Source organism: Dendropsophus ebraccatus, chromosome 9 (genome assembly GCF_027789765.1).
Source record: "Dendropsophus ebraccatus isolate aDenEbr1 chromosome 9, aDenEbr1.pat, whole genome shotgun sequence".
Classification (NCBI taxonomy): Eukaryota; Metazoa; Chordata; class Amphibia; order Anura; family Hylidae; genus Dendropsophus; species Dendropsophus ebraccatus.
Window position 1 is genome coordinate 46,310,302 of NC_091462.1, and position 25,013 is coordinate 46,335,314.

At 40.0% G+C, this 25,013-nt stretch overlaps 1 protein-coding gene across 2 annotated transcripts in view; it reads right to left on the minus strand.

Moving 5' to 3' along the window:
• Positions 1–25,013, minus strand: part of VWC2L (von Willebrand factor C domain containing 2 like) — a 134,584-nt gene that overhangs the window by 27,579 nt on the left and 81,992 nt on the right. The gene's annotated exons all lie outside the window — the stretch shown is intronic.

The window sequence follows — 25,013 nt, forward strand, 5'->3', positions numbered from 1 at the left end:
AGACATCAGCCATTTACTGCGGAAGGTTCGGGAATGTTCAAATTCGATCTGACCTAGGATTTTCTGCGGTTCGATTAACTCTAGCAGTCACACATACAGGATCCGCTGCAGATTTGGAGACATCAATGTAACTAAATGCATCAATCTGCGGCAGATCCTGATTGTGTGGAGCTATCCTTAAATTAAAAAGTATAAAAAATGTCCTAAAGGGAACCACAGGTTTCCCTCTTTGGCCGTCTAAAAGGTTGGAAGGTATGGGCAAGCTCTTGATGAGGTTGCAGATGGTCTCCTGAGGGATCTCCTCTTAGACCTGGACAGACTGTGGTGCAATGTTGGTAGATGGAGCGAGACATGATGTCCCAGATGTGCTCAATCGTATTCAGGTCTGGGGAACGGGCGGGCCAGTCCATAGCTTTAATGCCTTTATCTTGCAGGAACTGCTGACACACTCCAGCCACATGAGGTCTAGCAATGTCCTGCATTAGGAGGAACCCAGGGCCAACTGCACCAGCATATGGTCTCACAAGGGGTCTGAGGATCTCATCTTTGTACCTAATGGCAGTCAGGTTACCTTCAAAGAAATGTGCGGCCCTCCAAAGAAATGCCAACCCACACCATTACTGACCCACTGCCAAACCGGTCATGCTGAAGGATGTTGCAGGCAGCTGATTGCTCTCCACGGCGTCTCCAGACTCTGTCACATGTGCCAGTGTGAACCTGTTGTCATCTGTGAAGAGCACAGATTGCCAGTGGCAAACTTCCCAAATCTGGTGTTCTCTGGCAAATGCGTCCTGCATGGTGTTGGGCTGTGAGCACAATCCCCATCTGTCGATGTCTGGCCTGTCTCCTGGTATCTGCTCCAGCCTCTGGACACTACGCTGACAGACACAGCAAACCTTCTTGCCACAGCTCTCATTGATGTGCCATCCTGGATAAGCTGCACTACCTGAGCCACTTGTGTAGGTTGCAGAGTCCGTCATATGCTACCACGAGTGTGAAAGCACCACCAACATTCAAAAGTGACCAAAACATCAGCCAGAAAGCATAAGTACTAAAAAGTGGTCTACGGTCGCCACCTGCAGAACCACTCCTTTATTGAGTGTCTTACTAATTGCCCATAATTTTCACCTGTTGTCCATTCCATTTGCACAACAGCCTGTGAAATTGATTGCCAATCAGTGTTGCTTCCTAAGTGGACAGTTTGATTCACAGAAGTTTGATATATTTGGAGTTTTATTGTGTTGTTTAAGTGTTCCCTTTTTTTTTGGGAGCAGTGTATATACAGTTGTACCTCTGTTCTCGAACTTAATTAGTTCAGGAGGCAGTTTAAGAACCAAGCAGTGTCTTCTCATAGGAAATAATGTAAATGTTCCAGCACCAACCAATAATTACCTTCAGTATCATTTATTACATTGAAAAGTACCCGGTTTAATCAGTACAGTATAGAACAACACTATACTGCACAGGACATTATAGAACAGCACTATACTGTACAGTACATTTTAAACAAGAAACATTCAACAAAACCAGCAATTATAGTACGGTAGTCACTAACTCCTCACTCATCCTTACTGTATAGCCCCCCCCCCCCCCAGCACTTGAAAGAACGGGAGATGGTGGTGCACTGACTGTACTATTACTGTATTTTATATGTACTCCAGAAGTCTAATACAGTGCTGTACTGTATGTGGACCCTCACCAGTGCTAAACTCACCACATACAACCCACCATCCCCGCTCGCACAAACATTCTGATACCGAGCAAAGTTCAAATTCCGAACATTACCTTCAGGTAAATTTTCCTTCGAATACAAAATTCGTTCAAATTCATATGCTTTTGAACACCGAGGTACTGTACTTCAAGACTGGGTGCCGAAAAGGTGTTTGAGAAGCGAAAAAGAGTTTGAGAACTTAAGCAAACTTTCCTTGAATATATTGTTAGAGAACTGAACAGTATGGCCCAGATTTATCAAAGGGTGCAAAATACACACTGGTGTAAAGTGCTCACAGAAACCAATTACAACTCAGCTTTCATTGTACCAGAGCTGAAAGCTGAGCTGTAATTGGTTGCTCCATTGTGCCACTATTAGATGCATCAGGATTCTATACGCTGGTACCCAACATATTGGCATTGGGTTAAAGAGGTGCAGCTTTCCTGTGAATATATATATATATATATATATATATATATCAAAAGATAGAACCAGCACTACTCATATGCCTGATTGCTATGTTCACACTAGGAGTTGCAATTTAATGAAACACTGTGGGTTGCTAATTTCTTTTGCTGTATAGTCTCTGTGATAATTCTTGAAGCAAGAACAAAAGGCCCTCACCACTTACTGAAGTTTATTATCTTCAATGTGCGGGACACAATCCATGCTAGCAGACCACAAGCTGTTTCGCATGAACTCACATGCTTCTTTAGTACTTTATTCTTGGACCACTTTTGGTACCAAATAACCATGCAGGAATATGCCACAAGACCTGCCATTTTGGAGATACTCTGATCAGCCTGTCCGGCCATCACATGTTGGCCACTATCACAGTCTCTCAGATCCATCGAGCATTTCAAGAACTGACTGTGCATTTACTGCCTGATATATCCCACTGTTTGACAGGTGGCACTGTCATAAAATAATCATTGTTATTCCCTTCACCTGTCAGTGGCTGTAATGTTATGGCTGATAAGAGTATAAATATATATTATCCTGCTGCAGTATATGAGCGAGCTGCTTTACACACTGTGAATACATATGAAGTGCTGCATTGACAAAATTCATCCATTTGCGCTGCTGTACAGGAAGGGGAGCACATTTATCAGGCCAATGCTACAACAAGATTGCACTACACCTCCTCGCTTCAAGGTCATCCCTGATTCTCTGTAGTTTTTAGAGCTGGCAGTGCTCAGTGGCTGATGCAGACTATAAAAGCCAGTGAGTGGCTCTGGGACATAACCGGGCTGGCTCCCATAAGGTTTGCTCTTGTACTATGCTGAGTCAGGGAAATTCTCCAGGAAGGAGAAGGCATAAGGTGCAATATGAAATGAATTTTTCAGTGTCCTTGTATAATTCTCTATTCTCCAAAGAGATCAGACACTCATACAGGTATAAAACTCATATGCAACTGCGGAATTTAAAGGGACTGTCTTGTTTAGCAAAATCCATTTTAAATGCCATGTTACCAAATTATGATTTGATACGAGAAGATCCTCAGTTTCAATTCAGTATATAAGGATTAAACAGACCGCATTGATTTTAATGGGGAATGTGTAATTCTTTATTTTTCCATTTGTGCTCCAGGGGAACTGAGCAGCTAAACACCAAGTCAACAGCATATCATTGAGGAACACCTCTAACTAAAAAACACTGAAGCAGCAAATATAGATTATGGCCTAGAGACCCAGTGAGTTGTATTTCAAGCTTAAAGTGAACCTGCTCCACTGACAATGCAGTCTAATCTGCAGGCATATTATAGAGAATCTTTGGTCATTTTGCACTAAGTAGTCAAATGGGTGTTCCTATGTAGTGATTATCAGCTGTCTATATGCACACTTATACACAGATAGCTTTCAATCACTTAGTAAGACCACCCTCTTTACCACTTAGCACAGAATATTCCATCTGTGATAATATACAGGTTTTATATTTAGCTAATACTTGTGTTATTTTGGTTATTTGGGGCACTAAAACACCTTTTTACCAGCCCTAGACTATACACTGTAATGATAGAGCTGCATGGCTGCTTCAATACAGTGCGGCGCATATTCATACACTTCCTCCGCTCCCAGCACCTTATCGCACATGCATCGCGGGTGCAGGGTGCGGGGGTTGGGGGGACATGGGGACTTCCCTATAAGCAGAACATGTGACTGTGGCCTTACTTTTGAAATCCAAGCCAGTGCCAGATCCCTCCCTCCCCATAGGTAACAAATGAATGTTCATGTGGGAAAGTCTAGAGAGGTAACTGTCAAATGAACTTTGGCCGACACTTACTGACCTATACATTCTCAAGCATATATTATAAATATTTATTACCACATTATGTGACTGTGTATAGCAATATAAAAATATTGACTTTTTTCGATAAATGTAATTTAGCAATGAAGAATCGTATATTGCAGGGCTCCCTAAGCCTTCTCTTTTCCATGTAGGTCATTAGCAGGATCGTCCTCCTCACTGAGCTGCAGCAGCAGTATAGACACCTACACAGCTCACTTCTGATACTGTAAACTTCCAGTAGAGACAGAGCTCAGAGACATCGCTATCCTGCAGCAGGCCTCATTATTGTAATCAATAGGAGCTTCTGCAGCACAGACTCCCTGCTGGCTCTGGATGCCTATGAGACAGCACACAGGCCTCTGGCTCCTGATGAATGTGTATAGTCAGTATCAGGATTCTGCAGCATGGGTGTCTGTGCTATTGAAGGTTTGAACTTTGTTAATCAACTATATAGCAAAGTGTAAGAAAAGTGTTGTAGATGGGATTTGTAATCTTCCACTGCAGAATCTATGACTCACCTATGTATCTCAAAGAGCCGCTGTTCAGTCCATGGTAAAGACATCTGCACTATAAACCTTAGTGCAGTGTCCCACATATGTAACCTAGCTTAGGGTGACATATTAGGGGCACCTAGTCCAAATATTTGGGGCACCATAGTATCAATGGCTCTCCTCTCTACACATGCCTCACCAATGCACATGAGCAGTTTGGTCACCTAACTTGCCTCAGTGCAGGGTTCAGGAAGAACCCCTGTTGTCGCAAGACTCCACCACCTTTATTGGTTGCAAAGAAATCCGCCTTCCTATGGATAAAAGATACCTGATGCACACAGCCCAGAGAGTGAGATACATGTTGTGCATAGTGACCATAGATTGCAGTGTCCACAATCCTATAACACCTGAATGTTAGATTATAAATCACCAATGCCTTAGTACTGTGTTACTGTCAGCATTGTGCAGTAACCTGGTCTGAATTGGGTCTGTTTTCCTTTTGTGTGACACACCCGCTTGCTTCTTAGCTTCCTGGCAATGCAGGAGTTAAGCTGAGAAGCTGTGGGACTTGATTACACAGCTGGGTGGTCTGTTTGATTGACTGGTTTCTCTGCCTGTCTGCAGCCTGGAGCATCAGAGCGCCGGTCCAATGAGGATCCGGACCGGGCTCTTGCTCAGCATAAATCAAAGCTGAGGCAGAGTTCCAGCGCTGACTATTTAGGTTAACTCCTGGTTCCAGCTTCCTCGTCTATTCCTGCGAACCCCTTTCCTAATCCCTCTGTTTGACTCGACTTGTTATCTGACCTTCTGCCTGACTATTTGACGATCCCTTTGCCTGCTGATTTTGTACTGCGTTGCCTGTTTAGATTTGACCCGGCTTGTTTACCATTCTTTTATGTTTGTGTGTCCGTCTCGTTCTGTGTGCACTTTATCAGCGTAGGGAACGTCTACGTGGTTGTCCACGGCCGCCTAGGGCCGATCGAGGCAAGCAGGCAGGGACAGTGGGTGGGTTCAGACCTAGGGCCCACTGTCTTGGTGTCTCTGTATCGCCTGATCCTGACAGTTACTCATTATAAATGGTGTCCATTCCCCTAATAATTGTCCTGCAAGCTACACTCCTAAATTCAGCAATAATAACCAAATTACAATAAGAGCTTGCTCACATCATTGCTACCCCCATGACATGTATACATGTACCCCACTGACTTGCAACGTATAAAGTACACTCACCACCACTATTCCTGCAGTGCCATCTATTTCATTCCAGCTCAGCTGCACTAATATGTTTCATTACTGTAGCTAGGTCATGTGACCAGGATCAATTTTTCTGCTCCAGGAAGTGGTCTGGTTTTGGTCACCTGACTTCCTGTGAAATATAGGATGGCATCATCAACTAATACATGTATCTGTATGCTGCTGCTGAAGGGTTTAAAATTTTTACAAAACACCTTAAAAGGGAATTTATCTATCTATCTATCTATCTATCTATCTATCTATCTATCAAGACAATGCTATCTAATCTATCACCATCATGTTATAGAGCAGAAAAAATCAAACAGATTGACATATAGATTTGTGGAAAAAGATTACGTACAGTATAACTTGTAACTTGTTGATTGAAATCCCTGATCATTCTGTGTTAGAGAGTCCAGTGGGCGGTATCACTCAATGGACTGGAATCCTTAGCATGGAAGCACCAGAGATTTCAAACAAGAGATTTTTTTCCCCCATAAAGATATATATCAATCCGTTCAGATCCTGCTGCTCTATAACATGATGCTGATAGCTTAGGTAGCATTTTTATGGTGACGGTTTCCCTTTAATTATGATTATAGGTCATATCACTTTTCATCACATAATTCTGATGTGAAGGGTGGTCTAAACTAAAGGCCCTATTCCACCAACAGATCTGACGACAGATTATCTGCCAAAGATTTGAAGCCAAACCAAGGAGTGGATTTGAAAAGAGGAGACATCCAGTCTTTCCTTTATGACCTGTTCTCTGATTATAGTCTGTTCCTGGGTTTGGCTTCAAATCTTTGGCAGATAATCTGTCGTCAGATCTGTTGGTGGAATAGGGCCTTTAGGACAGATAAGGTGAGATGTGTCTTGTGGGACTCAAAACATGTCTTTCCCAATCCCTTGACTGCAGCACCACTATGGTCTGAGCTACATATCACACAGCTATGTTGCGGTTACCCTGCTTATTATAGGTCCTGTTTTGGTTCTCATACTTTTTTGACTCCTCTAAGTTGAGAAATTAAAAGTGAAAGCCTAATTAATCCAGAAGAACATATAATTTCTATTTAACTGTTGTTGTTTTTCAGATAAAACAGAAAAATAAAAAAGCAATTAGAATTTGCAGTCCTTTATGGAGAAAAGATGGTAAGCCGAGAAAGGATTGGAATGTGAGCCCCGACCGATAGCTGTAAAATTAACGATGAGCAGAAATGTCATTTCATTACAAGTGAAATTAGATTTCACAAGTCAATGAGGGGGAAAGACTCTTTTCCTCCTATCTTCCAGTCTTCTAAATGTTGAATGGATTCCAGACTGCATCCCGTCATTTCTTTCATGCCATTTAGTTTGGTTTATCATTTCTCACCAAAGATCATTTACCGACTTGTGTCCTTCGTAGCTAATTTTAATAGCCGCTCGTGGATAATCGTTGATCTGTACATAAACAATCTTCTTGTAACCAAGCCCAAACCCTGCTGAATATAAATGCAGGAGCGCTAACAGTCAATAGGTGCATTTAGTTCTGCAACTTGACTTTTTAGCTACAGATGTCTAACTGCATCTATGCTAAAAAGCATGAAGACTTGACGTATCCGGATTCCTTAACCCATTAGGACTTATGCACATTGCCTTATGCTGGCTGTGTATGAAGCCATAATCGGAATGTCATAGAGGTGAATAAATCCTCAGCTGTACCTCCACATGACTACATTTGGAAAAATACAGATTTTTTTTATTTGGTGGATTATGTACAATTTTAACCCCTTAAGCACACTAATTTTAATTTTTGCACTTTAGTGGTTTCCTCGTTGTGTTTAAAAGACCATAGCATTAGCATTTTTTCACCTACAGACCCATATAAGCCTTCATTTTTGTGACACTAATTGTACTTTGCAATGACTGATCTATTTTTTTTCATAAAATATGCTAAGAAACTGTAAAAAAAATTATTTGGGGTGGTGAAACTGAAAAAAAGCAAGTTTCTTAAGTCAGTATAATTACAATTAAGGGCAATTTATATAAAATTCATTTTATTTTACTGCTTTAAAAAAAAATTAAAACCTTAAAATTGCTCTATTATGAGCCTTATAACGCTTTTATTTTTTGGTCTATGGGGCTATTTGAGGTGTCATTTTTTGTACCATGATCTGTATTTTCTGTCGGTATCTTGCTTGCATAAATGTAATGTTTTCATCACTTTTTATGCAACAAAAAATCTGCAATTTTCAACTTGCAATCGGTGACCGATTACTAAGGGCTGCTGAAGCCCATAGTAAACGATTGGCAAGCCGGGAACAGCATCATTATGTTGCATCTAAGTGGCATTTAAATGGTTAATTAGCCTGCATGGCTGATCGGCTGTAAAGGCTAATAGCCATGACCCACTCTGTATCCCCTTAGAGTGGCTATGACATAGGAAGTTAACAAAAAAAGAATTGGCATGCTATAGATAATGTCTGTACAGAGGTATTCTCCTCTAGAAGTAAGGAGGATAGCTCTATACATTAAGCATAAAAAAATAACTGTATCACCACACTTCCCATTAATTTCAGTTTATTGCAGATCTATTAAACAGGTCTTGTTATGGTGCAGATAATAAGATAAAATATTCCAATGCATTTTGGACACAGTATATCTAGAAATATTCCTCCGACTCTTATATACAATCTAGTTACCAATGACACAACACATGAAGCACAGAGAAAGATATATGGAAAAGCCAACATGGATAACACTACTGATGGTTTCCAAGAGTCGAAAAATGTTAAACAACCTGAGTGCTAGTGTGAACACTTTCCAAATGGAAAACATTCAACATCCAGAGAGACTGTCATATAGGCATCATGCCTACATGCAGGAGCCATAAGCGACATCTAATGACTTGATAAGACGGATGATCACATGCAATGACTTTACGATCAATAATGATTTTTCTAATGATGGTCATCAAGTCTAAGCGCAAACACAAAATCATAAGGTTGAGCTGATCCCAACGATTATCCCGTCTTACAGCCAAATTTCTTAAAATGACAGATCAATGTTGAGGCATCAGAAATAAATGAAGATATTATCGTCCATTCAACAATTATTTACACACTGCTATCGCCATGGTATTGGTGATTGAAAATAATGAAACTGTATGAAAAGCCACCTTTCTTCATTATATCATCCATTAGTCACGGACAGTAGTTCTAAACTTGATTATGGAATACAACAATGTAATATTTTATGCTGTATAAAAATGTATAGGAACTAGAGATGAGCGAACCTGGAGCATGCTCGAGTCCATCCGAGCCCGATTGTTCAGCATTTGATTAGTGGTGGCTGCTGAAGTTGGATAAAGCCCTAAGGCTATGTGGAAAACATGGATATAGCCAATGACTGTATACATGTTTTCCAGACAACCTTAGAGCTTTACCCAACTTCAGCAGCCACCGCTAATCAAATGCCGAACGTTCGGGTTTGGATGGACTCGAACCCGAACCCGATTTGCTCATCTCTAATAGGAACATTGATTAGGTAATCTGTGTGTAGAAATCTACTATTCACTAAATCCACTTTTCTTAGCTTAGATTTTTATTATTTTTGAGAAAGGCATTAACGCCTCTCTTGAACTTTTTAAATGAGTTAACATTGTATGGTTATGTTCACACAACGTTTTTTTTCTGCTGCGTTTAAAATGAAGTTAATTGAATTTAATAGTAAAAACAGTGAAAGGATGATGAAAAAAGTAAAACTGTGTGTGATCAACAGAAAAGTAAAGTCCTGTGTCTGCAATAGATGTCAGAGAAATAAATAACATGATTATTATTTTGACTTCCGTGCAGACAATGTCCGTCATTCTATAGACTTAACTCAATTAAATCGTGGCAATAATGGACGTCTTTTTATCTTTATCTTTTCTCTTTTTTTGATGTTGTGTGAACATAGCCTATGATAGGGAGTTTCAGAGTAGAGAAGAGCGCCACTCGAGCATGCATGAGTCTGATCGTTTGGCACTTGAATACCGGTGGCTAAAGAAGTTGGATGCAGCCCTAGGGAAATACAGGGGTGATATATGGATAGAGCATCTCTTTACTATAGTCTCATTTCTTTTACAGTAAATATTTTACAATTGTTATGCTATAGAAATAAATATTATTATTTTACAGTAAAGAATCACAATCTGTGATGATAGTGAAACCTTCTTTTCTCTTTCCTAACTATGATGTTGTTATAGTTATGAACCTAGTGGTAAAAAGATTATGGTAACTACTGCAGTTCTTTAACCCCTCAGAGATCCATGACTTACCTGGTATGTCATGACGCTGCTAGGGGGGGTTCTGAGAGGGGTTTCGTCATGACTCCGCTCTGAGCAGAATTACAGCTAACAGCCGACGCTGGCTGTTCGTCGTGCCTGCAAAACTGACAGCTGCATTTTAATGCTCTATTAGTGCCATCCATGGGGGTATAGTGGAATACCCCCACACAGACACGCACGCGATGCAATCACAGAAGGGGGATCTGTTCTTGTCGGGCTGAAGATCAGCGCCGTAATGACGGTGTTCCCAGCTTGGCCTTTAAATACTACGGGATTCAGCAGCCCATAGTAATCTAGTGCAGATATGAACAATCAATGTAGTGTATATAGAAGTCCCCTAGTTGGACTTTAACCCCTTAGCGACCCATGACGTACCTGACAGCTGCACTGAAGTGCTTTATGCACAACATCTCTGGTGTCTAGTGGCACGGATCTCGCATCGCGGGGGGGAAATCCGTTCTTCTGGCCGGCCCGGGCCTCAGCGTCGGAATGACGCTGATCCCGGCTCGGCAATAGATTGCTATGGCCTGCAGCATTGAGAGATCAGTGCGTTGTATATACAAGTCCCCCAGGGGGACTTCTAGTTTATGTAAAAAAAATAAAAAGTAAAAAAAGTGTTTTTATCAATAAAAAATCCCCTCCCCTAATAAAAGTCCAAATCACCCCCCTTTTCCCATTTTATAAATATAAATTATTAAATAAACAAATAAATAAACATATTTGATATCGCCGCGCACGTAATGGCCCAAACTATTAATTAATCACATTCCTGATCTTGCACGGTAAACGGCGTCAGCGCAAAAAAATTCCAAAGTGCAAAATTGTGCATTTTTGGTCGCATCAAATCCAGAAAAAATTTAACAAAAAGTGATCAAAAAGTCGTATATGCGCAATCAAGGTACCGATAGGAAGTAAACATCATGGCGCAAAAAATGACACCTCACACAGCCCCATAGACCAAAGGATAAAAGCGTTATAAGCATGGGAATGGAGCGATTTTAAGGAACATATATTTGTTAACAATGGTTTGTATGTCAGTTTTACTATAGGATGAACAGCATAAACACGAAAGTCCCTGATATGAAAACAAATAGCTTTTTTTTTTTTTCACAAAAAATAAAGGCTCATGTAGGTGAAAAATGCAAGCACCATGGCCTTTTAAAAATGAAGAGGAAAAAGCAAAAGTGCAAAAACAAAAAATGGCTTTGTCCTTAAGAGGTGAATAGTGCCTCTATGCCATTTCCTAAAAATAAAAAAAAAATAAAAAAGATCATCAGGAGGTATGTGCTGTCCATGACTTTTCTAACACATATAAGCTTTAAAGGGACTCTGTCATCTCCAACCCACCACTCTCTACCTCTAAACTTAAGTCCTCTGTAAATAGGATAAAAGATGCCGAATCCAAATCCGTAAATTTTAGCTTTCTATTCTTTTGCACTTCCCTACTGAAAACCTACAAAGTGGGCATGTTGATGCATAGAGAGGACTACTTAGCTGAAGAATGAAATGGAGAGGACTACTTAGACTCTTTTATTTGTGGGCTTATAGCAAAGGAATGATTTAAAAAAAAAAAAAAAACATTTGCAGATTTAGAATCAGCGTTGCTTAATCTACTGTATATAGTGATAACTTAAAGGAGAGGTCCGGATTCCGTCATTTAAAAAAAAAATACAGCCGGAGAAGAGGTGGCTGAAGATAACAACAGACACCTATCTCCCTGGCTCCAGCCCTGGGGTTCACTGTCCTTCACTCTGGTTCACAATCCCCCAGCCACTTCCTGGTCTGGGTGGGGACTTGGCATGTGACATGCCAGGGCCGCTCAGCCAGTCAGCAGCAGAGTTTGCTTTAGTGGAATAGAGAAGGTTAAAGGGGTATTCTGACCTTTTCAAATAACTGATACTTTTTTTTTACAAATTATACTTACCTACCCTGGTCACCTGCAGTTCTTTTGCTTGCTGCTTGTTGTCAACTTTTCTACTGATCAGGAGGTTGGAGCTGGATATGCTCAGTCAGTCATTGGCTGCAGCGGTATCCTGTCTAGCTGAGTGTACACATCCTGCTTTGAACTCTTTTTGTGGAAGCAATTAAATAACAGAAGCAGTAGTGGACCAGCTGTTTTCGAGACCTGCAAGTGATTTTTTTTTTTATTCTCTTTTTTTCTATAGCCCCAGTACTCTATCAATTACTTTTAAAACTGGAATACCCCTTTTATACGTCTGTTACTCCTACCATAGCTAAAATCTAGCCACAGCGTTATTGACCCCCTAAAAATACATTGTGCCAAATTTGTCATTTTTTTATGGCATTTTTGTCAGATATTTTTGCATTTAAAATACAGTTTTTAGGCCAAACTTAGAATTTTTTCTTGTTTTCATTTAGAGGGATGGACTAAAGGAACACTGATCAGAATCTGCTTGGCATTGCAGCATTGCAACTAGATGCTTGTTCTTTTTGCAAATTACTGTGCGAAATCCCCTATTTTAGAGTAATATAATGAACAAGCACATATAAATGTCATAACTCTTGTCCACATACTCTTAGCTCCTTTACACACTTATATACACGTTCTACTCTCGGAAATCAATACTATCATACAGTGCAGTAATTTAATTTACAGTTTATTTAAGAGAAGCATTTGAGTGGAATCCCAAGGAGGCAGCAAACATATGCAATAACCCAATAAAGGAGATATGAAAATATACTACTAACATCTAATGAAACAACAATGTCCAACCCATTATCCAGGGTAGATAGCTGAGAATACTCATAAAGGGAATAATTACAATGAACCATAGCCTAATATAGCCTGAAAAGAGGTTTATTGAATATTTACTCTGGATAACCGAGAAGTTATTATAAATGAATAATCTCATACTAAGTGTTTTCTTACTTATATAAAATTGGATATTGTCATTTTATATCTATTTTAATAGCTGTACTGCAGTAATGGAGTATATATGCCCTGTATTTTAAAAACACAATAGGCATGGGTGGGGCTATTCAGGGAAGGAGGAGGACACTTTTATCAAGGCAAACCAGCTAGATTTCTTGATTTTATGCCACATTTGCCATTTCCAAGTTTTTGCACCAGGAGAGGGCATGGTTTCAGATTAGCTACCTTTTTGAAGGTGAAGTCTAGAATGAGCAATAGTGAGGTATAATGCTGGTGTAACATCCCGCTGTGAATATGTGCTTTAACTCCCTGGTGCCCGCAGCCCTGCCGCCGCATCCCCCCATCCCTGCCACATCCCCCCATCAGCCCTCCGACAGCCCGCCGCCGAGAGCATACAGTACCTGCTCGGCGGTGCGGCTGCAGTGAGGCTGCCGGCTCCGGTCCCGCTCAGATCACCAGGGAGTTAAAGCACATATTCACAGTGGGATGTCAATCCCGCTGCAAATATGTGCTATCATAGGGGTGAATTGATACCGGATCCGCAGCGGTTCTCGCTTCGAATCCGCAGAAGTGAGATCCGCTGTGGATCCGGTAGGTGTGAAGGCACCCTAAAGGTTATTTATTTTAAACGTACTTTGGAGTGCTTAATATTTTACACGCTTTGATAAATCGCCCCCCATGTTGCGCAAAGTATTAGCCAAAAACAGAGAGCAAACACATTGATCCACATGCCCCTTGTGTTATTTTGGGAGATGCCCACACTTCCCAGACTCCACAAACACTTACCAAAACTTGAATTGTTTTCACTGGACTTTACAGTGAACTGTTGGCATAGTGTCTGGCATGCTACAACCCTGGCTATTATTAAAACAGAACCGGAACAGACACAACTGCATCGTACCATATTGGGAGACTGTAGTAAACGCAACCACCTAATTATTATTAAAGCATCCTTTTAAAGCTATTTAAAGGTACATAAGTTTTGTTTTTGCTTTACTACATGGTAAAAGTCCCAGTGAAAAAGACTGCTGGTCAGTCCATCTCTCTAGCTGCACATCAGACCTAGAAGTTGGCAGTGTAATTAGATTATCCACAAGACGGTCCTGATGAAGCCCAACTACACCCCTTCTTGGTGGAGCTCCAGCCCACTCACTACAGCTCAAAGCTCACATTCACATATGTGAGATCCATTGCGATCTCCTCTATTGTCTTAAAGGACAAAAAAATGTCATGACATGACATGATTCAGTTGAGGACTTCTACATATGATCTACATACTGTTTGTATTCTGCTGGATTTACCTTCCTGCTCCCTTATAAGAAAGGAGAAATCATTCTATACTCTATTCTTTCTTTATGGATAAGGTTAAAATTTAGAATCTGTCCACAAGCCAGTGGCCTTGATATTCCAACGCCAGACTTCAATCTGGGCCTGCCTCCCTATCAATGTGCCTGGGTTTCTAAGAATAGACCATTTTATTTTCAGGCTGTGAGTAAAAACTTTTAAACTCTTTCTCACTATTCATTACCGGACTCGGAATATTTCCATTTCCAATAACTTTTTCATTTTATTAAAAGTCTTGAAATGACAATGTTGAAATTACAAGAAGAACTTCATTCAAATCCATATGCATTAAATCTAAGGGTGGTAGAGGAATAATATCTTCTCTATATACTGATCTCTAGCCTCAGGGAAATTACTTTATTTGCATAAATGGAGGCAGACGCGGATGCAATGGTAGAGTTATCAGTGTGGAAGTCAATCGCTCTGACCAGAACTCAAACATCCATTCACATGATGAAAAGTCTTAAGGTGGCTATACACCAATAGATGTTGGCAGAATGTTTGTTTCACCAGCAGCTATATCACTCAATCTGCCCATACACATGAACGTTTGGCTTGGCTAAATGTTAATGTGTATTCAATGGTGGCAACTGGCAACAAAAATGCTGGCCAGTATGAAATGTAATACGCATCTATCAATATAATCTATCAAAGAAGAGTTGGGAGGCCCCAATATACATATTTATACATTGGTTGCTCCCGCTGAAGGTGGTAGGTTCGGCTAACTTTTGACTAAAATATATGGGGATCTCAACGTGCTTTAGGAGGGAAGATAATGGAAGTTCTATGTACTACATGTGATGGAAAAGCTCATAATCTTAGTTACTAGAAGTAATCACACAAGAACCTAGAACAAGCTCTATTAAATGCCTCAATTCTGCACATATCCAAAATTACATACCATAAAACTAAAGGGGTTATCCAGGCTTTCAAAACATGGCACTTTTCTTATATAAACAGCAACACTCTTGTCCTCAGATTGAATGTGGTTTTGGTGGTGACAGTATTTTGGTTCACACACAAGATGCTAAGGTATATGGAAAGTTGTTCTGTTAGAGCTCTGATCTACACCCCTGTGACACAGTTTTGGGAAGCTGTTCAGTTGCCTCCATTGCTGTCAAATCAAATTGCTAGTACAACCTGCCACAGACTGTACTAGCAGATCACCGATCTAACAGTATATTACAATATTGTAATGTATCCTTTTAAGAACTGAGGGGGACAAAAAAGTATAAAGTCCTCTCCTTTTGTTATTTTTAAAAATAATAAAGTCTAAACAAAACTGACCCAAAATTTAGTTTTAATTTCATCCTCCATTTTATAGTAAAATGAAGGATATAAAAAAATAAATAAGATAAAGGAATTTAAAAGCCTTTAAAAGCTGAGGAGGAGAAAAAAGAAAATTGTCTTAACCCTTAAAAAAGCACTTAAACCGTAATATAACCCTCCCCCCCTCAGCCTAAGACTGGTAAGGGTTAAGAAAAAAAAAAAAAAGGACTCCTCTCTTTCCCCTGCTTACCGCCGGCTCTGGTTACCTGACCTGATAAAGTGTTACTTCCGGTCCCCACTGCACTCCCTGGAGTGACTAGCCCAGTTGCACAAGATAGTGGATGGATGAGAAGTCACTTTCCTAATGTAAGTTTATGAGCATCTTATAGACTTACATAGGGAAATTGACTTTCAGTTCACTCAGCCAGTATTGTGTGAACCGGCTCTGCAGCAGTTCCTGGAGCCGTCAGCAGAATGCAGGAAAGGAGCGGCCCTTCAGCAGAGGGAGCAGGGTAACCATTTACCCTCACCAGCTTGAGGCTATGTTCACACAATGTATATTTTAAGTTTACCACAGCTATTGTTGCAAATTGCAACACTGGCCATGATTAATTCAAAAAATACATTACATTCAAAGTTAATGGAATCCTGGCTGGACTGTATACACATAGGATACACTCCGGCCAGGATTAGCAGTCGCAAGAAAAAGTGACATGTCAGTTTTGTGCGGCCGCTATTCACTGAATAATGGTCGCACAACACTGACAGCTCACACAAGCTCCGGCTCTATGTTCCATTGTGTGCTATGGTGAATTGGGTTGCAGGCATACACAAATATACCTGCATCTCAATTCAACAGGAATGAAGTTCATCCGGTCGGTGCTGCAGTACCAGCCGGGATGATCTTTGCTGACACCGGCTGTTCTGTGACACATCATTGGAGTGCTTCTTTAAGATGTTAATATTACTTTACCATTATTTATTTAGCTTTTATTTCTTCATCATACTATTCAGAACAAACACCTAGTGTGGTACCATCTGGAACAAATAGGGCGTGGAGTGTGATATCTGTGCTAGGAACAGAAAATTATAACAAGCTAAATTGTTATTCTTGTTTTTCCGACTATTTTATAATACAGAGATAAATTTTTTCTAATATTATTATGTGCATTGATGTCACTTAAAAAACTTGGAACGCTGCTCTGACCTCTTAGCCTGTAGAAATGCAAATACTATCTCCGACGCAAGGTCATTGCCGTGTGATATTCATCTGTCCTGACTTCAGAAAGTAGCTTTCATTATGCAGATTTAATTTAGAATTTAGACTCTCCAGTAAAGAGCTAAATAACATTCAGCGGATCTGACTTAAAATGTGGCGGGCTTACTGCCGAAGACTCTGCTTGTTATTTGCAGACAGTGATTGCACGTTCATGTAGAGAATTTAATATGCATTTACATAAACACCCTCAGGAAGTATTTATGGCATAAGGTACATTTGGATTCTGTGTCTCAGGCAGTCTAGTTTACAAATGAGCCTTTTTAAGCGGCTTTTTCCCCCCTCTGTTTTGCCTATACAAGCATCTCAGTGCAATTATTCTAAACAATACTGATTTCACAGGATTATTCTGGAGGCCAACATAGGAAAATTGACATCTTGTACTTTCAAATATGTAATATAGCATGCAATGCCAGTATGCCGAATCAAAGCCAACACGATTTTGTCTCATATAAAAGGCATGGTGTCTAGAGAAGAAAATATATTAAGTCTTTACAAAGCAGTGGTTCAACACTATCAGTCCTGAGGAATCAGTCCTGAGGAAGCCAGGTGGCCGGAGGAATGGACGGGGTGCTTTCCCCAACCAACCCCTTAATCTCTACCACATGTGGTAGCACCTGACTTTTTGTGCATATTTGATATAATTTCTCATTGAGTATCTTTCTACTGTACGTCCTTGCTACTCACTTTTTTGGATAGGGTTGGGGTTCTTGGGTTACCCTTACGCCCACCTGAAGGCAATTTCCGTTCTTTTAATTGTTCTTAATTGTTTGGAGTATAATTCATTTAGACTTTTTGTTTGCCTATATGTCTTCCTATATAGGTGTTTGTGGTTATGTATAGAGATAAGCCAAGCAAATCAGGCAAATCAAAATTTGCAGCAAATTGCGCTGCCAATTTGCTTCATCCTGTGAAGCGAATTCATGCTGATTCGTTAGGAAAATTCGGAAAAGAAAGAAAATGAAGGCTGCACATGCTGTCTGGAGCGTCACTGGGTAGGAGAAAGGGATTAACCATAATCTCCAGCGCCAGTCCATTCAGCTGCAGGCCTCTCTGTGATGTCAGCACCTCCCCCTCACCCTCCATAAAAGGAGGTTTGGTAATGGAGGTGACCAGTCAGCTGTGTGTGAAGGAGAGAGCAGGATTAGGAGAGAGCAGTTAGAGCAGAGCAGAGAAAAACTAACAGAGTGATATAGGGACAGAGAGGAGAGAAACTGCAGAAATTAGACGACTGACTGGTTAATTGACTTTTTTTTTTTTAATTGTGATTTTCCGATTTTTGACACTTTTACAACAACATGCTTTGACAGTCTCTTTTGTAATAGCCCTGGAACTGTAGGTACTACAGTTTTGGCTGATTTTATAAAATTTGTTAAGATTCGATTTGCGAACCTTAACAAGTTTGACCAAAAATTCGCAAAACTGCTTCACTCATCTCTAGTTATATATCTTGATGTTCGGCCATTTATTTGCATGTGTTTTTTCTTTTGTATTATAAAAGGCAAAAAAGGCAAATACATTTATAAAGTACAAGGCATTGAGTGGTTCAGCTGTGAAGGCAAATTAATTGACTTTTAACATGGAAAAGTTAAAGACCGCACCAAGTCACACTCCTAAAACCCACTGCAATTACCGGGTTAAGAGCACTTCACTCCCTACATGTCCATCAAATCTAAATTATTTTATACATTATATAGTCTGCCGTGCACTTCATCTAGCTACATCTTGTGATTATAGACCATCACAGTCAAAAAGTTAATTTCTGTGACAGTAACACTAACGTTTTAAAACATATTATAATATGATTTGTTAATGGCTGAAAATTTGGATTGATTCAATAAAGGGTTAGAGATCTCTCACGCAAGACAAAATATACAGATTTACTGGTGGTAATGTGGAATATTGGTTCAGGGAAGAAACAGAGTGCTGCACCTCACACCTATGGCTGATACTAGTGCCCCTAGGCTGAATAAAAAACACATCAGAATTTTGTGTATGAATTGATCAAGCCATACTGCCCCATGTACCATCGTGCAGGTATCTGATACACATGGGTCCCTACACTAAGTCCACACCGTGCCAGTCAGTGGCTACCAACCCCGCAGGCGTGCACAGGGAGCGGGGGCCATGGGACGGCCCTGCGACCCCCGTGCCACAGGACCAGACCCAAAAACACCACACCAGAACCCGGCCAGCACCGCCGGCGGAGAAGGTCGGCCCCAAACAGCAGTCTGGATGAGGTATTGCACTCACCATAGCTGCTGCAGACAGAATGTGGAATATTGACTCAGGGATCTGTCCGATGATCAGCAGAGCTCGGGGAAACATTTCTTTCACATCATGATGATTTGGATAACAAGTGGTTTAGCCTTACTCTGGATCATCAAAAGTTTGAAAGAATTTAAAAAGTTGAACTTGATGGACTTGGGGTCATTTTCAAACCACTATGTAAACAAGTAGTGATGGAAAGAAAACTCTATGAAAGGTGATGGATTCTCAGACCAGCTGCAACCACTTAAAGGCTATGTTCACACTAAGTATAACTTTGCAATGGGCAGTGTTATACTGCTGGGCGCCGAGGGGCATTCTGCTGTATTGGCTGGAGAAATATTATCTTTTTATAATTGGATTGCCGACTCCGTTGGGTGTGCCCGCAATTCAATTAACCGTCGACTACAGTGTAAAGTACCGCCGCCAGCCGTACTTTACAGTGTGAGAAAAGCTAATAGGCATGTTAATTATTTTATCGCCCGTTCAAAAGAACAGACGTTAATATAACGACGTCAGAACACAGTGGGTGGCAATGCATTTAATTCAATGCAATGCCACCGCTCCAGAATTATTTTTTTTTCAAAAAAATAATGTTGTGTGCTAATAGCCAAATGGCAAAAATGCTTCCTACTTCTAAGATAGATTTGACTCTGCATTGACAGCTCATTCAGCCAGATGAGTCTATGTTAGAAGTAGAAAATAGATGGATAAGGGGGGACTAGATGATATCACAGCAGGAGCTGTCAGGACCCAGGTAGGTGAGTATGCTTTTTTTACCACTCCCAGAAACTTAAAAAGAATATGCCTGGAGCACCCCTTTCATTCTTATAAGATCTTTGAGCATGGCTTTGGTAGGAGATAATGTATAATATGAAAGGATAATGCATAATTTTACTTGTAAACCCAATTCACCGTTGGCTTTAGTTTTCAAAGGACCCATGACAGTTTATCAATGGATACTGGGGATTCACAATGGAACCATCTGATTTTAATGAGCTTCATGTTTTTTTTTTTTTAAACATCAAAAATATCAGAGAGACCAATAGAAAGTAACCATGAGAGAACCCTTAGGGCTAAAGTGGTTTACAAATGAGTTTTTGCATATGTACGTTTCATCACAAAGCATATATATGAATATATATACAGTATGTGTTTAATTATTGATCATTACAACAAGGCACTATTAATGGTTTCATGAATATCCTTTACATTTTTCTTCAATAGGTACTCTTCAAGCATCACTTACAGCTATGGTAATAGCTCCCAGCAGCGGGATCATCATGATAGGCTGATCTCAGGGGGCCCATTATAAGGAGGCATTAAGACATATTATATAGCATTAAAGGATAATTAGATGGACCCTAAGTACTGTACTGGATATTACATTAAACACTATATTAAATATATTTCTTAATGACTCCTCATTGATTTAGTTACCATTTTAACTAACATGATAAACATACAGAAGTAATGAACCATTAGTGCATACCTCCAGATATCACAGCTTGTACTGCCAGCTGGAACTATATCACAGTAATGTAGCATTGGCTAATACTAAAGCCAGTGACATCACTATTTCCCTCTCCCTTTTACATTTTATTTAAAAGTATTAGTTATATTAGTTTAGCTTTTGAAGCTTTTTTTTTTTGTTAAGTCAAATTTAAAGTTGGATCTGAAAAGAGTGACTGAAAAAATATTCTTGAATTTTGGTTAAAAAAAAAAGGCCAATGGATAGAAAATACAATATATGGGAAATATTCTAACCCACTCTTGAGGAATTGACTCTTCGCTTTGGCTTGAAAAACTATACAACATAATACATAAAAGAGAGGGCGGCATAGGGGCATAACTATAGGAGAGTATCAGTAGCACCTTGGCTCTAATGCCTAAGGGTACTATTACACGGAACGATAAACGGCCGAATCGGCCCTATCCGGCCAATTATCGTTCCGTGTAATAAAGACAACGATCAGCCGATGATCGTTGTCATCAGCTGATCGTTGATATAGAATCCGACCTATAATCGTCGGGCGCCGACCGCGCACCGCACAGGCTGGGGCCGCTGCGGATAGTGATTGGCTGAGCGGCCTGAGACAAGCCGCTGTGAAGCTAGAGCGAGCAGGACCCGGGAAGAAGCACAGAGGAAGAGGAGCTCTGCAGGTATGTATACAGTTTAAACAAGGGCTGCAAGGACATTGGTAAAGATGTCCCTGCAGCCCTTGTTTAACGATTATCAAGCTGTGTAATAGGCCCAGTAAACGAGCGCCGATTTAGCAGATCGGCGCTCATTTACAGGTATTATCGGGCCCCCATCAGCCCGTGTAATACCACCCTTAGGGGTCCCAATGCTACTTTTCCACTTTAGAACAAACAAGTTTTATAGTGATATGTTAGATAGAAGGTCGCCATTCCAGATTTAGTACTGGGCCCCAGCAGTTAATGTTATGCCTCGGACCCCACAGCAATGATCAAAGTGGGAACCCTGGTTTTGCTATTGGTTTTAGGACTTGTATTTCTTTTCCCTTCACATGACACTCTGGCCTATTCCCCACACCTCTCTTGCTAACAATGCAGTTCCTCTAGAGAGGGAAGTCCTAGGATATCAACATTTAATAACATTTAATAACAATGACTAACCAGGTTTTCTGTCCCCAAGGTCCTCAGCTGCCTCTGTGTTATGTACAACCTTGACCATAGTCCATTCAGACAGAATTAAGATGTCATGGGATACATATTGTAAACAAATGGAAATGACCTCAGCCAAGGACATGCAAGTTATTTTTATGACAGCATTGTAAAAAAAAACCTCCTTAGCTCCGACACTTGTACATGACAATGCTGTAAAATGTAATACATTGAACGCCTTAATATAGAAAGTAATTTAGAAGCTGGGAAATAGAATGTTTGTTCCCGTAATGAACAAGTAATGCGGTCCTAGGCAACAAAGTGTTAAACGTGGAGAGCTCTGAAAAATAAAAGGTGAATGTTCCATTTGCGGAGAGTGCTGAGTTGTCCACCTGTGACTTTGTGAATTACAGGAAGAAAAGAAGAGCACTTGTGGGAAGTAACCATTTTCCCAACATTTTACGGGTCTTTACATAATGTCGGTACAATGATTTATGACTTCCTTCTCATGGAATCAATGTTATTAATTCGTGAGGTGATGTCATTTCTTTTAATAGATCTTTGTGGAATTAAAAATGAAGTCGACTGCTGTGGGGTATTAGGGATTAAATACATTTGTCCTGATTACTGCAAGTTCAGTGTTATACATGGACCGGAGTATGTTTAACATTATGTTTCTTCTGTTTAAATAAAACTATGCATAAAATGTCATTATTATAAATCCAAAGAGACGGAGTGGGATGTACTGCTTCACATGAATATGGGCACTGCATTATGTAATAACGGTAACTGTGCTTAGTGTTATGGATGGTCACATGGTTCACCATGGAGTGTTAGAAGCTTTATTTCAGTAAGTCTGACACATTTCATAACCAATGTTACATCATCAGGGACAAACGCAGGGCAGTAAACACAGGATGTGACTGAACAGCCTTCTATACCTCACTATGGAAAGCTCCCTCTCTCCCCCCCTCCCTTTGCAGTCTGAGGACATGTGATCTCCTCTCTCTGGGGGTTGGGTTAGCTTGTCTATTGACTTGGTAACCCGATCCCTAGGAGACATAATCTGAATCATCTCCATGCACCTGTGCTGCTTCCATAGACTTCCATGTGTCCCTGAGCCTAGGTCTCTGTAATATGGAAAAAGTATAGTTCTATCTCGGCTTGCTGTCAGTGAATGCAGGCATATGTACCTGTCTTTGTGTCTCAGCTCTGTATATTGTCAGTGTTATAGATGTTCTTAGAGTCTGAATGGAACTATAATGTTTTCATTCAAAGTCAGCAAGCAGAGATCTAAACCTACACTATACCCCCCACCCCTGGTAAACAGAAGCCAGTTATGCAGCACATGGCTACATCATGCAGGCGTCAGCTCTGTTACATCATCAGCTAGTATGGAATACATATTGGGGTGATGTGATACAAAATCAGTGGAAAAAACCTGTCCTGTGTTTACTGTGCAATAGTAATGATAGCAGGGGGCAGGAAAGAAAGCTAAGGGGGCAAGTACGCAAATGGACCAATCATGGAGATGCATGATGGGAAATGTAGTTTTCTATCTTTGTTATAGATCAGCTTTAAGAAAAACTTGTAACTAGGGAATGGCTGCAGCTAGAAAGACAAGAGACAGTGAGTAAGAGTAGCTAGCATTTAATTTTTCGCTATTAGGTGGATAACCCCTTTAAGGGAGTGTTCTTCATAGGAGATGTCAATCATATCATATTCATATTCACATCAGCCAACAGCTGAAGGAATAATTCTTTCTCAACAACAACTTTTATCTGTGATATCAACTATATGTGCAATGCAAATCTATTATCCAGATGACCACCTGCCATAAAGCAATATTTTGTATAGTGAGCTGTTGAATCACTCCAAGCGAACTGGACTTGATATCAAAGATCTGTGATTAGAACAAATAAAATGCGTATGTAGGCCACAAGCACACAACATTTTTCTTTGGATGGCTGTCATTCTGCAGCCAAATAGCGTCTGCTCTTTTGAAATAATGGGTGTTATTTGGATGCAAAATTATAACCATTAAAGGGGTACTCCGGCAAAATTTTTTTTTTTTCAAATGAACTGGTTTCAGAAAGTTATATAGATAAGTAATTTACTTCTATTTGAAAATCTAAAGTCTTCCCATACTTATCAGCTGCTGTATTTCATGGAGAAAGTGGTGTTTTCTTTTCAGTCTGACACAGTGCTCTCTGCTGCCACCTCTGCCTGAGACAAGAACTGTTCAGAGCAGCAGCAAATCCTCATAGAAAAACCTCTACTGCACTGGACAGTACCTGTCTTGGACAGAGATGGCAGCAGAGAGCACTGTGAAAACATTACTTCCTGCAAGACATATAGCAGATGATAAGTACTGGAATTCTTAAATAGAAGTAAATTATAGTGATGAGCGAATACTGTTCGATCGATTAGATATTCGATCGAATAGTGAGATATTCGAATATTCGATAGTCGTACGAATATCCCGCGAATATTCGATAAATATTCGATAAGCGTTCAAATCCCCCAGCTTCCGGTTTTACCCTCCAAATGGTCAAATAGATATTTTTCACTAATCGAATACTTGTTCCCATAGACTTTAATGGGATCGAATATTCTAACATTCGCGGGATATCCGTACGAATATCGAATATTCGAATATCTCACTATTCGCTCATCACTAGTAAATTACAAATCTATATAACTTTCTGAAACCAGTTGATTTGAAAGAAAAATATTTTCGCCAGAGTACCACTTTAAAAAATAGCTGTCAAACTGCAAAAAATATGTGTGATTATAGCCATAGGAGCATAACACGTTCTGTAGCAAAGAATAGACACCAAATAACGTTAATTGTTTTCCCTACATCTACCATTTCATGCATATTTCCACTCATGCATCTTCCGCACATCTTACATATGTCCATCAATATTATCAATACACATCCTGACTTTTCTGCATCCAACCATAAATTTACATCATTCTTAACAACCAGATCACACCATCTAAATTTAACCCTAGGACTGTCTATCGGCGAAACAAAACCAGAAACACAACAAAAATGTAGTTCATTTGCTTTTCCTGCTTTATTTTATTTCCATGTTCACGGTATGTGGTCTCATAATTTATAGGATCTTTATATGTACAGTATATACATCATTTTATCACCTCATACTGTATGTATAATTTATTTTACCTGTTTGTGTGTAGCTATGTAGTTATTTTCATATGTATTTTTCATACATTTGTTTATAGAAGCAAGAGAGTGTTCTTTTACCACAACCATTTGTACATATTTCATTCATACA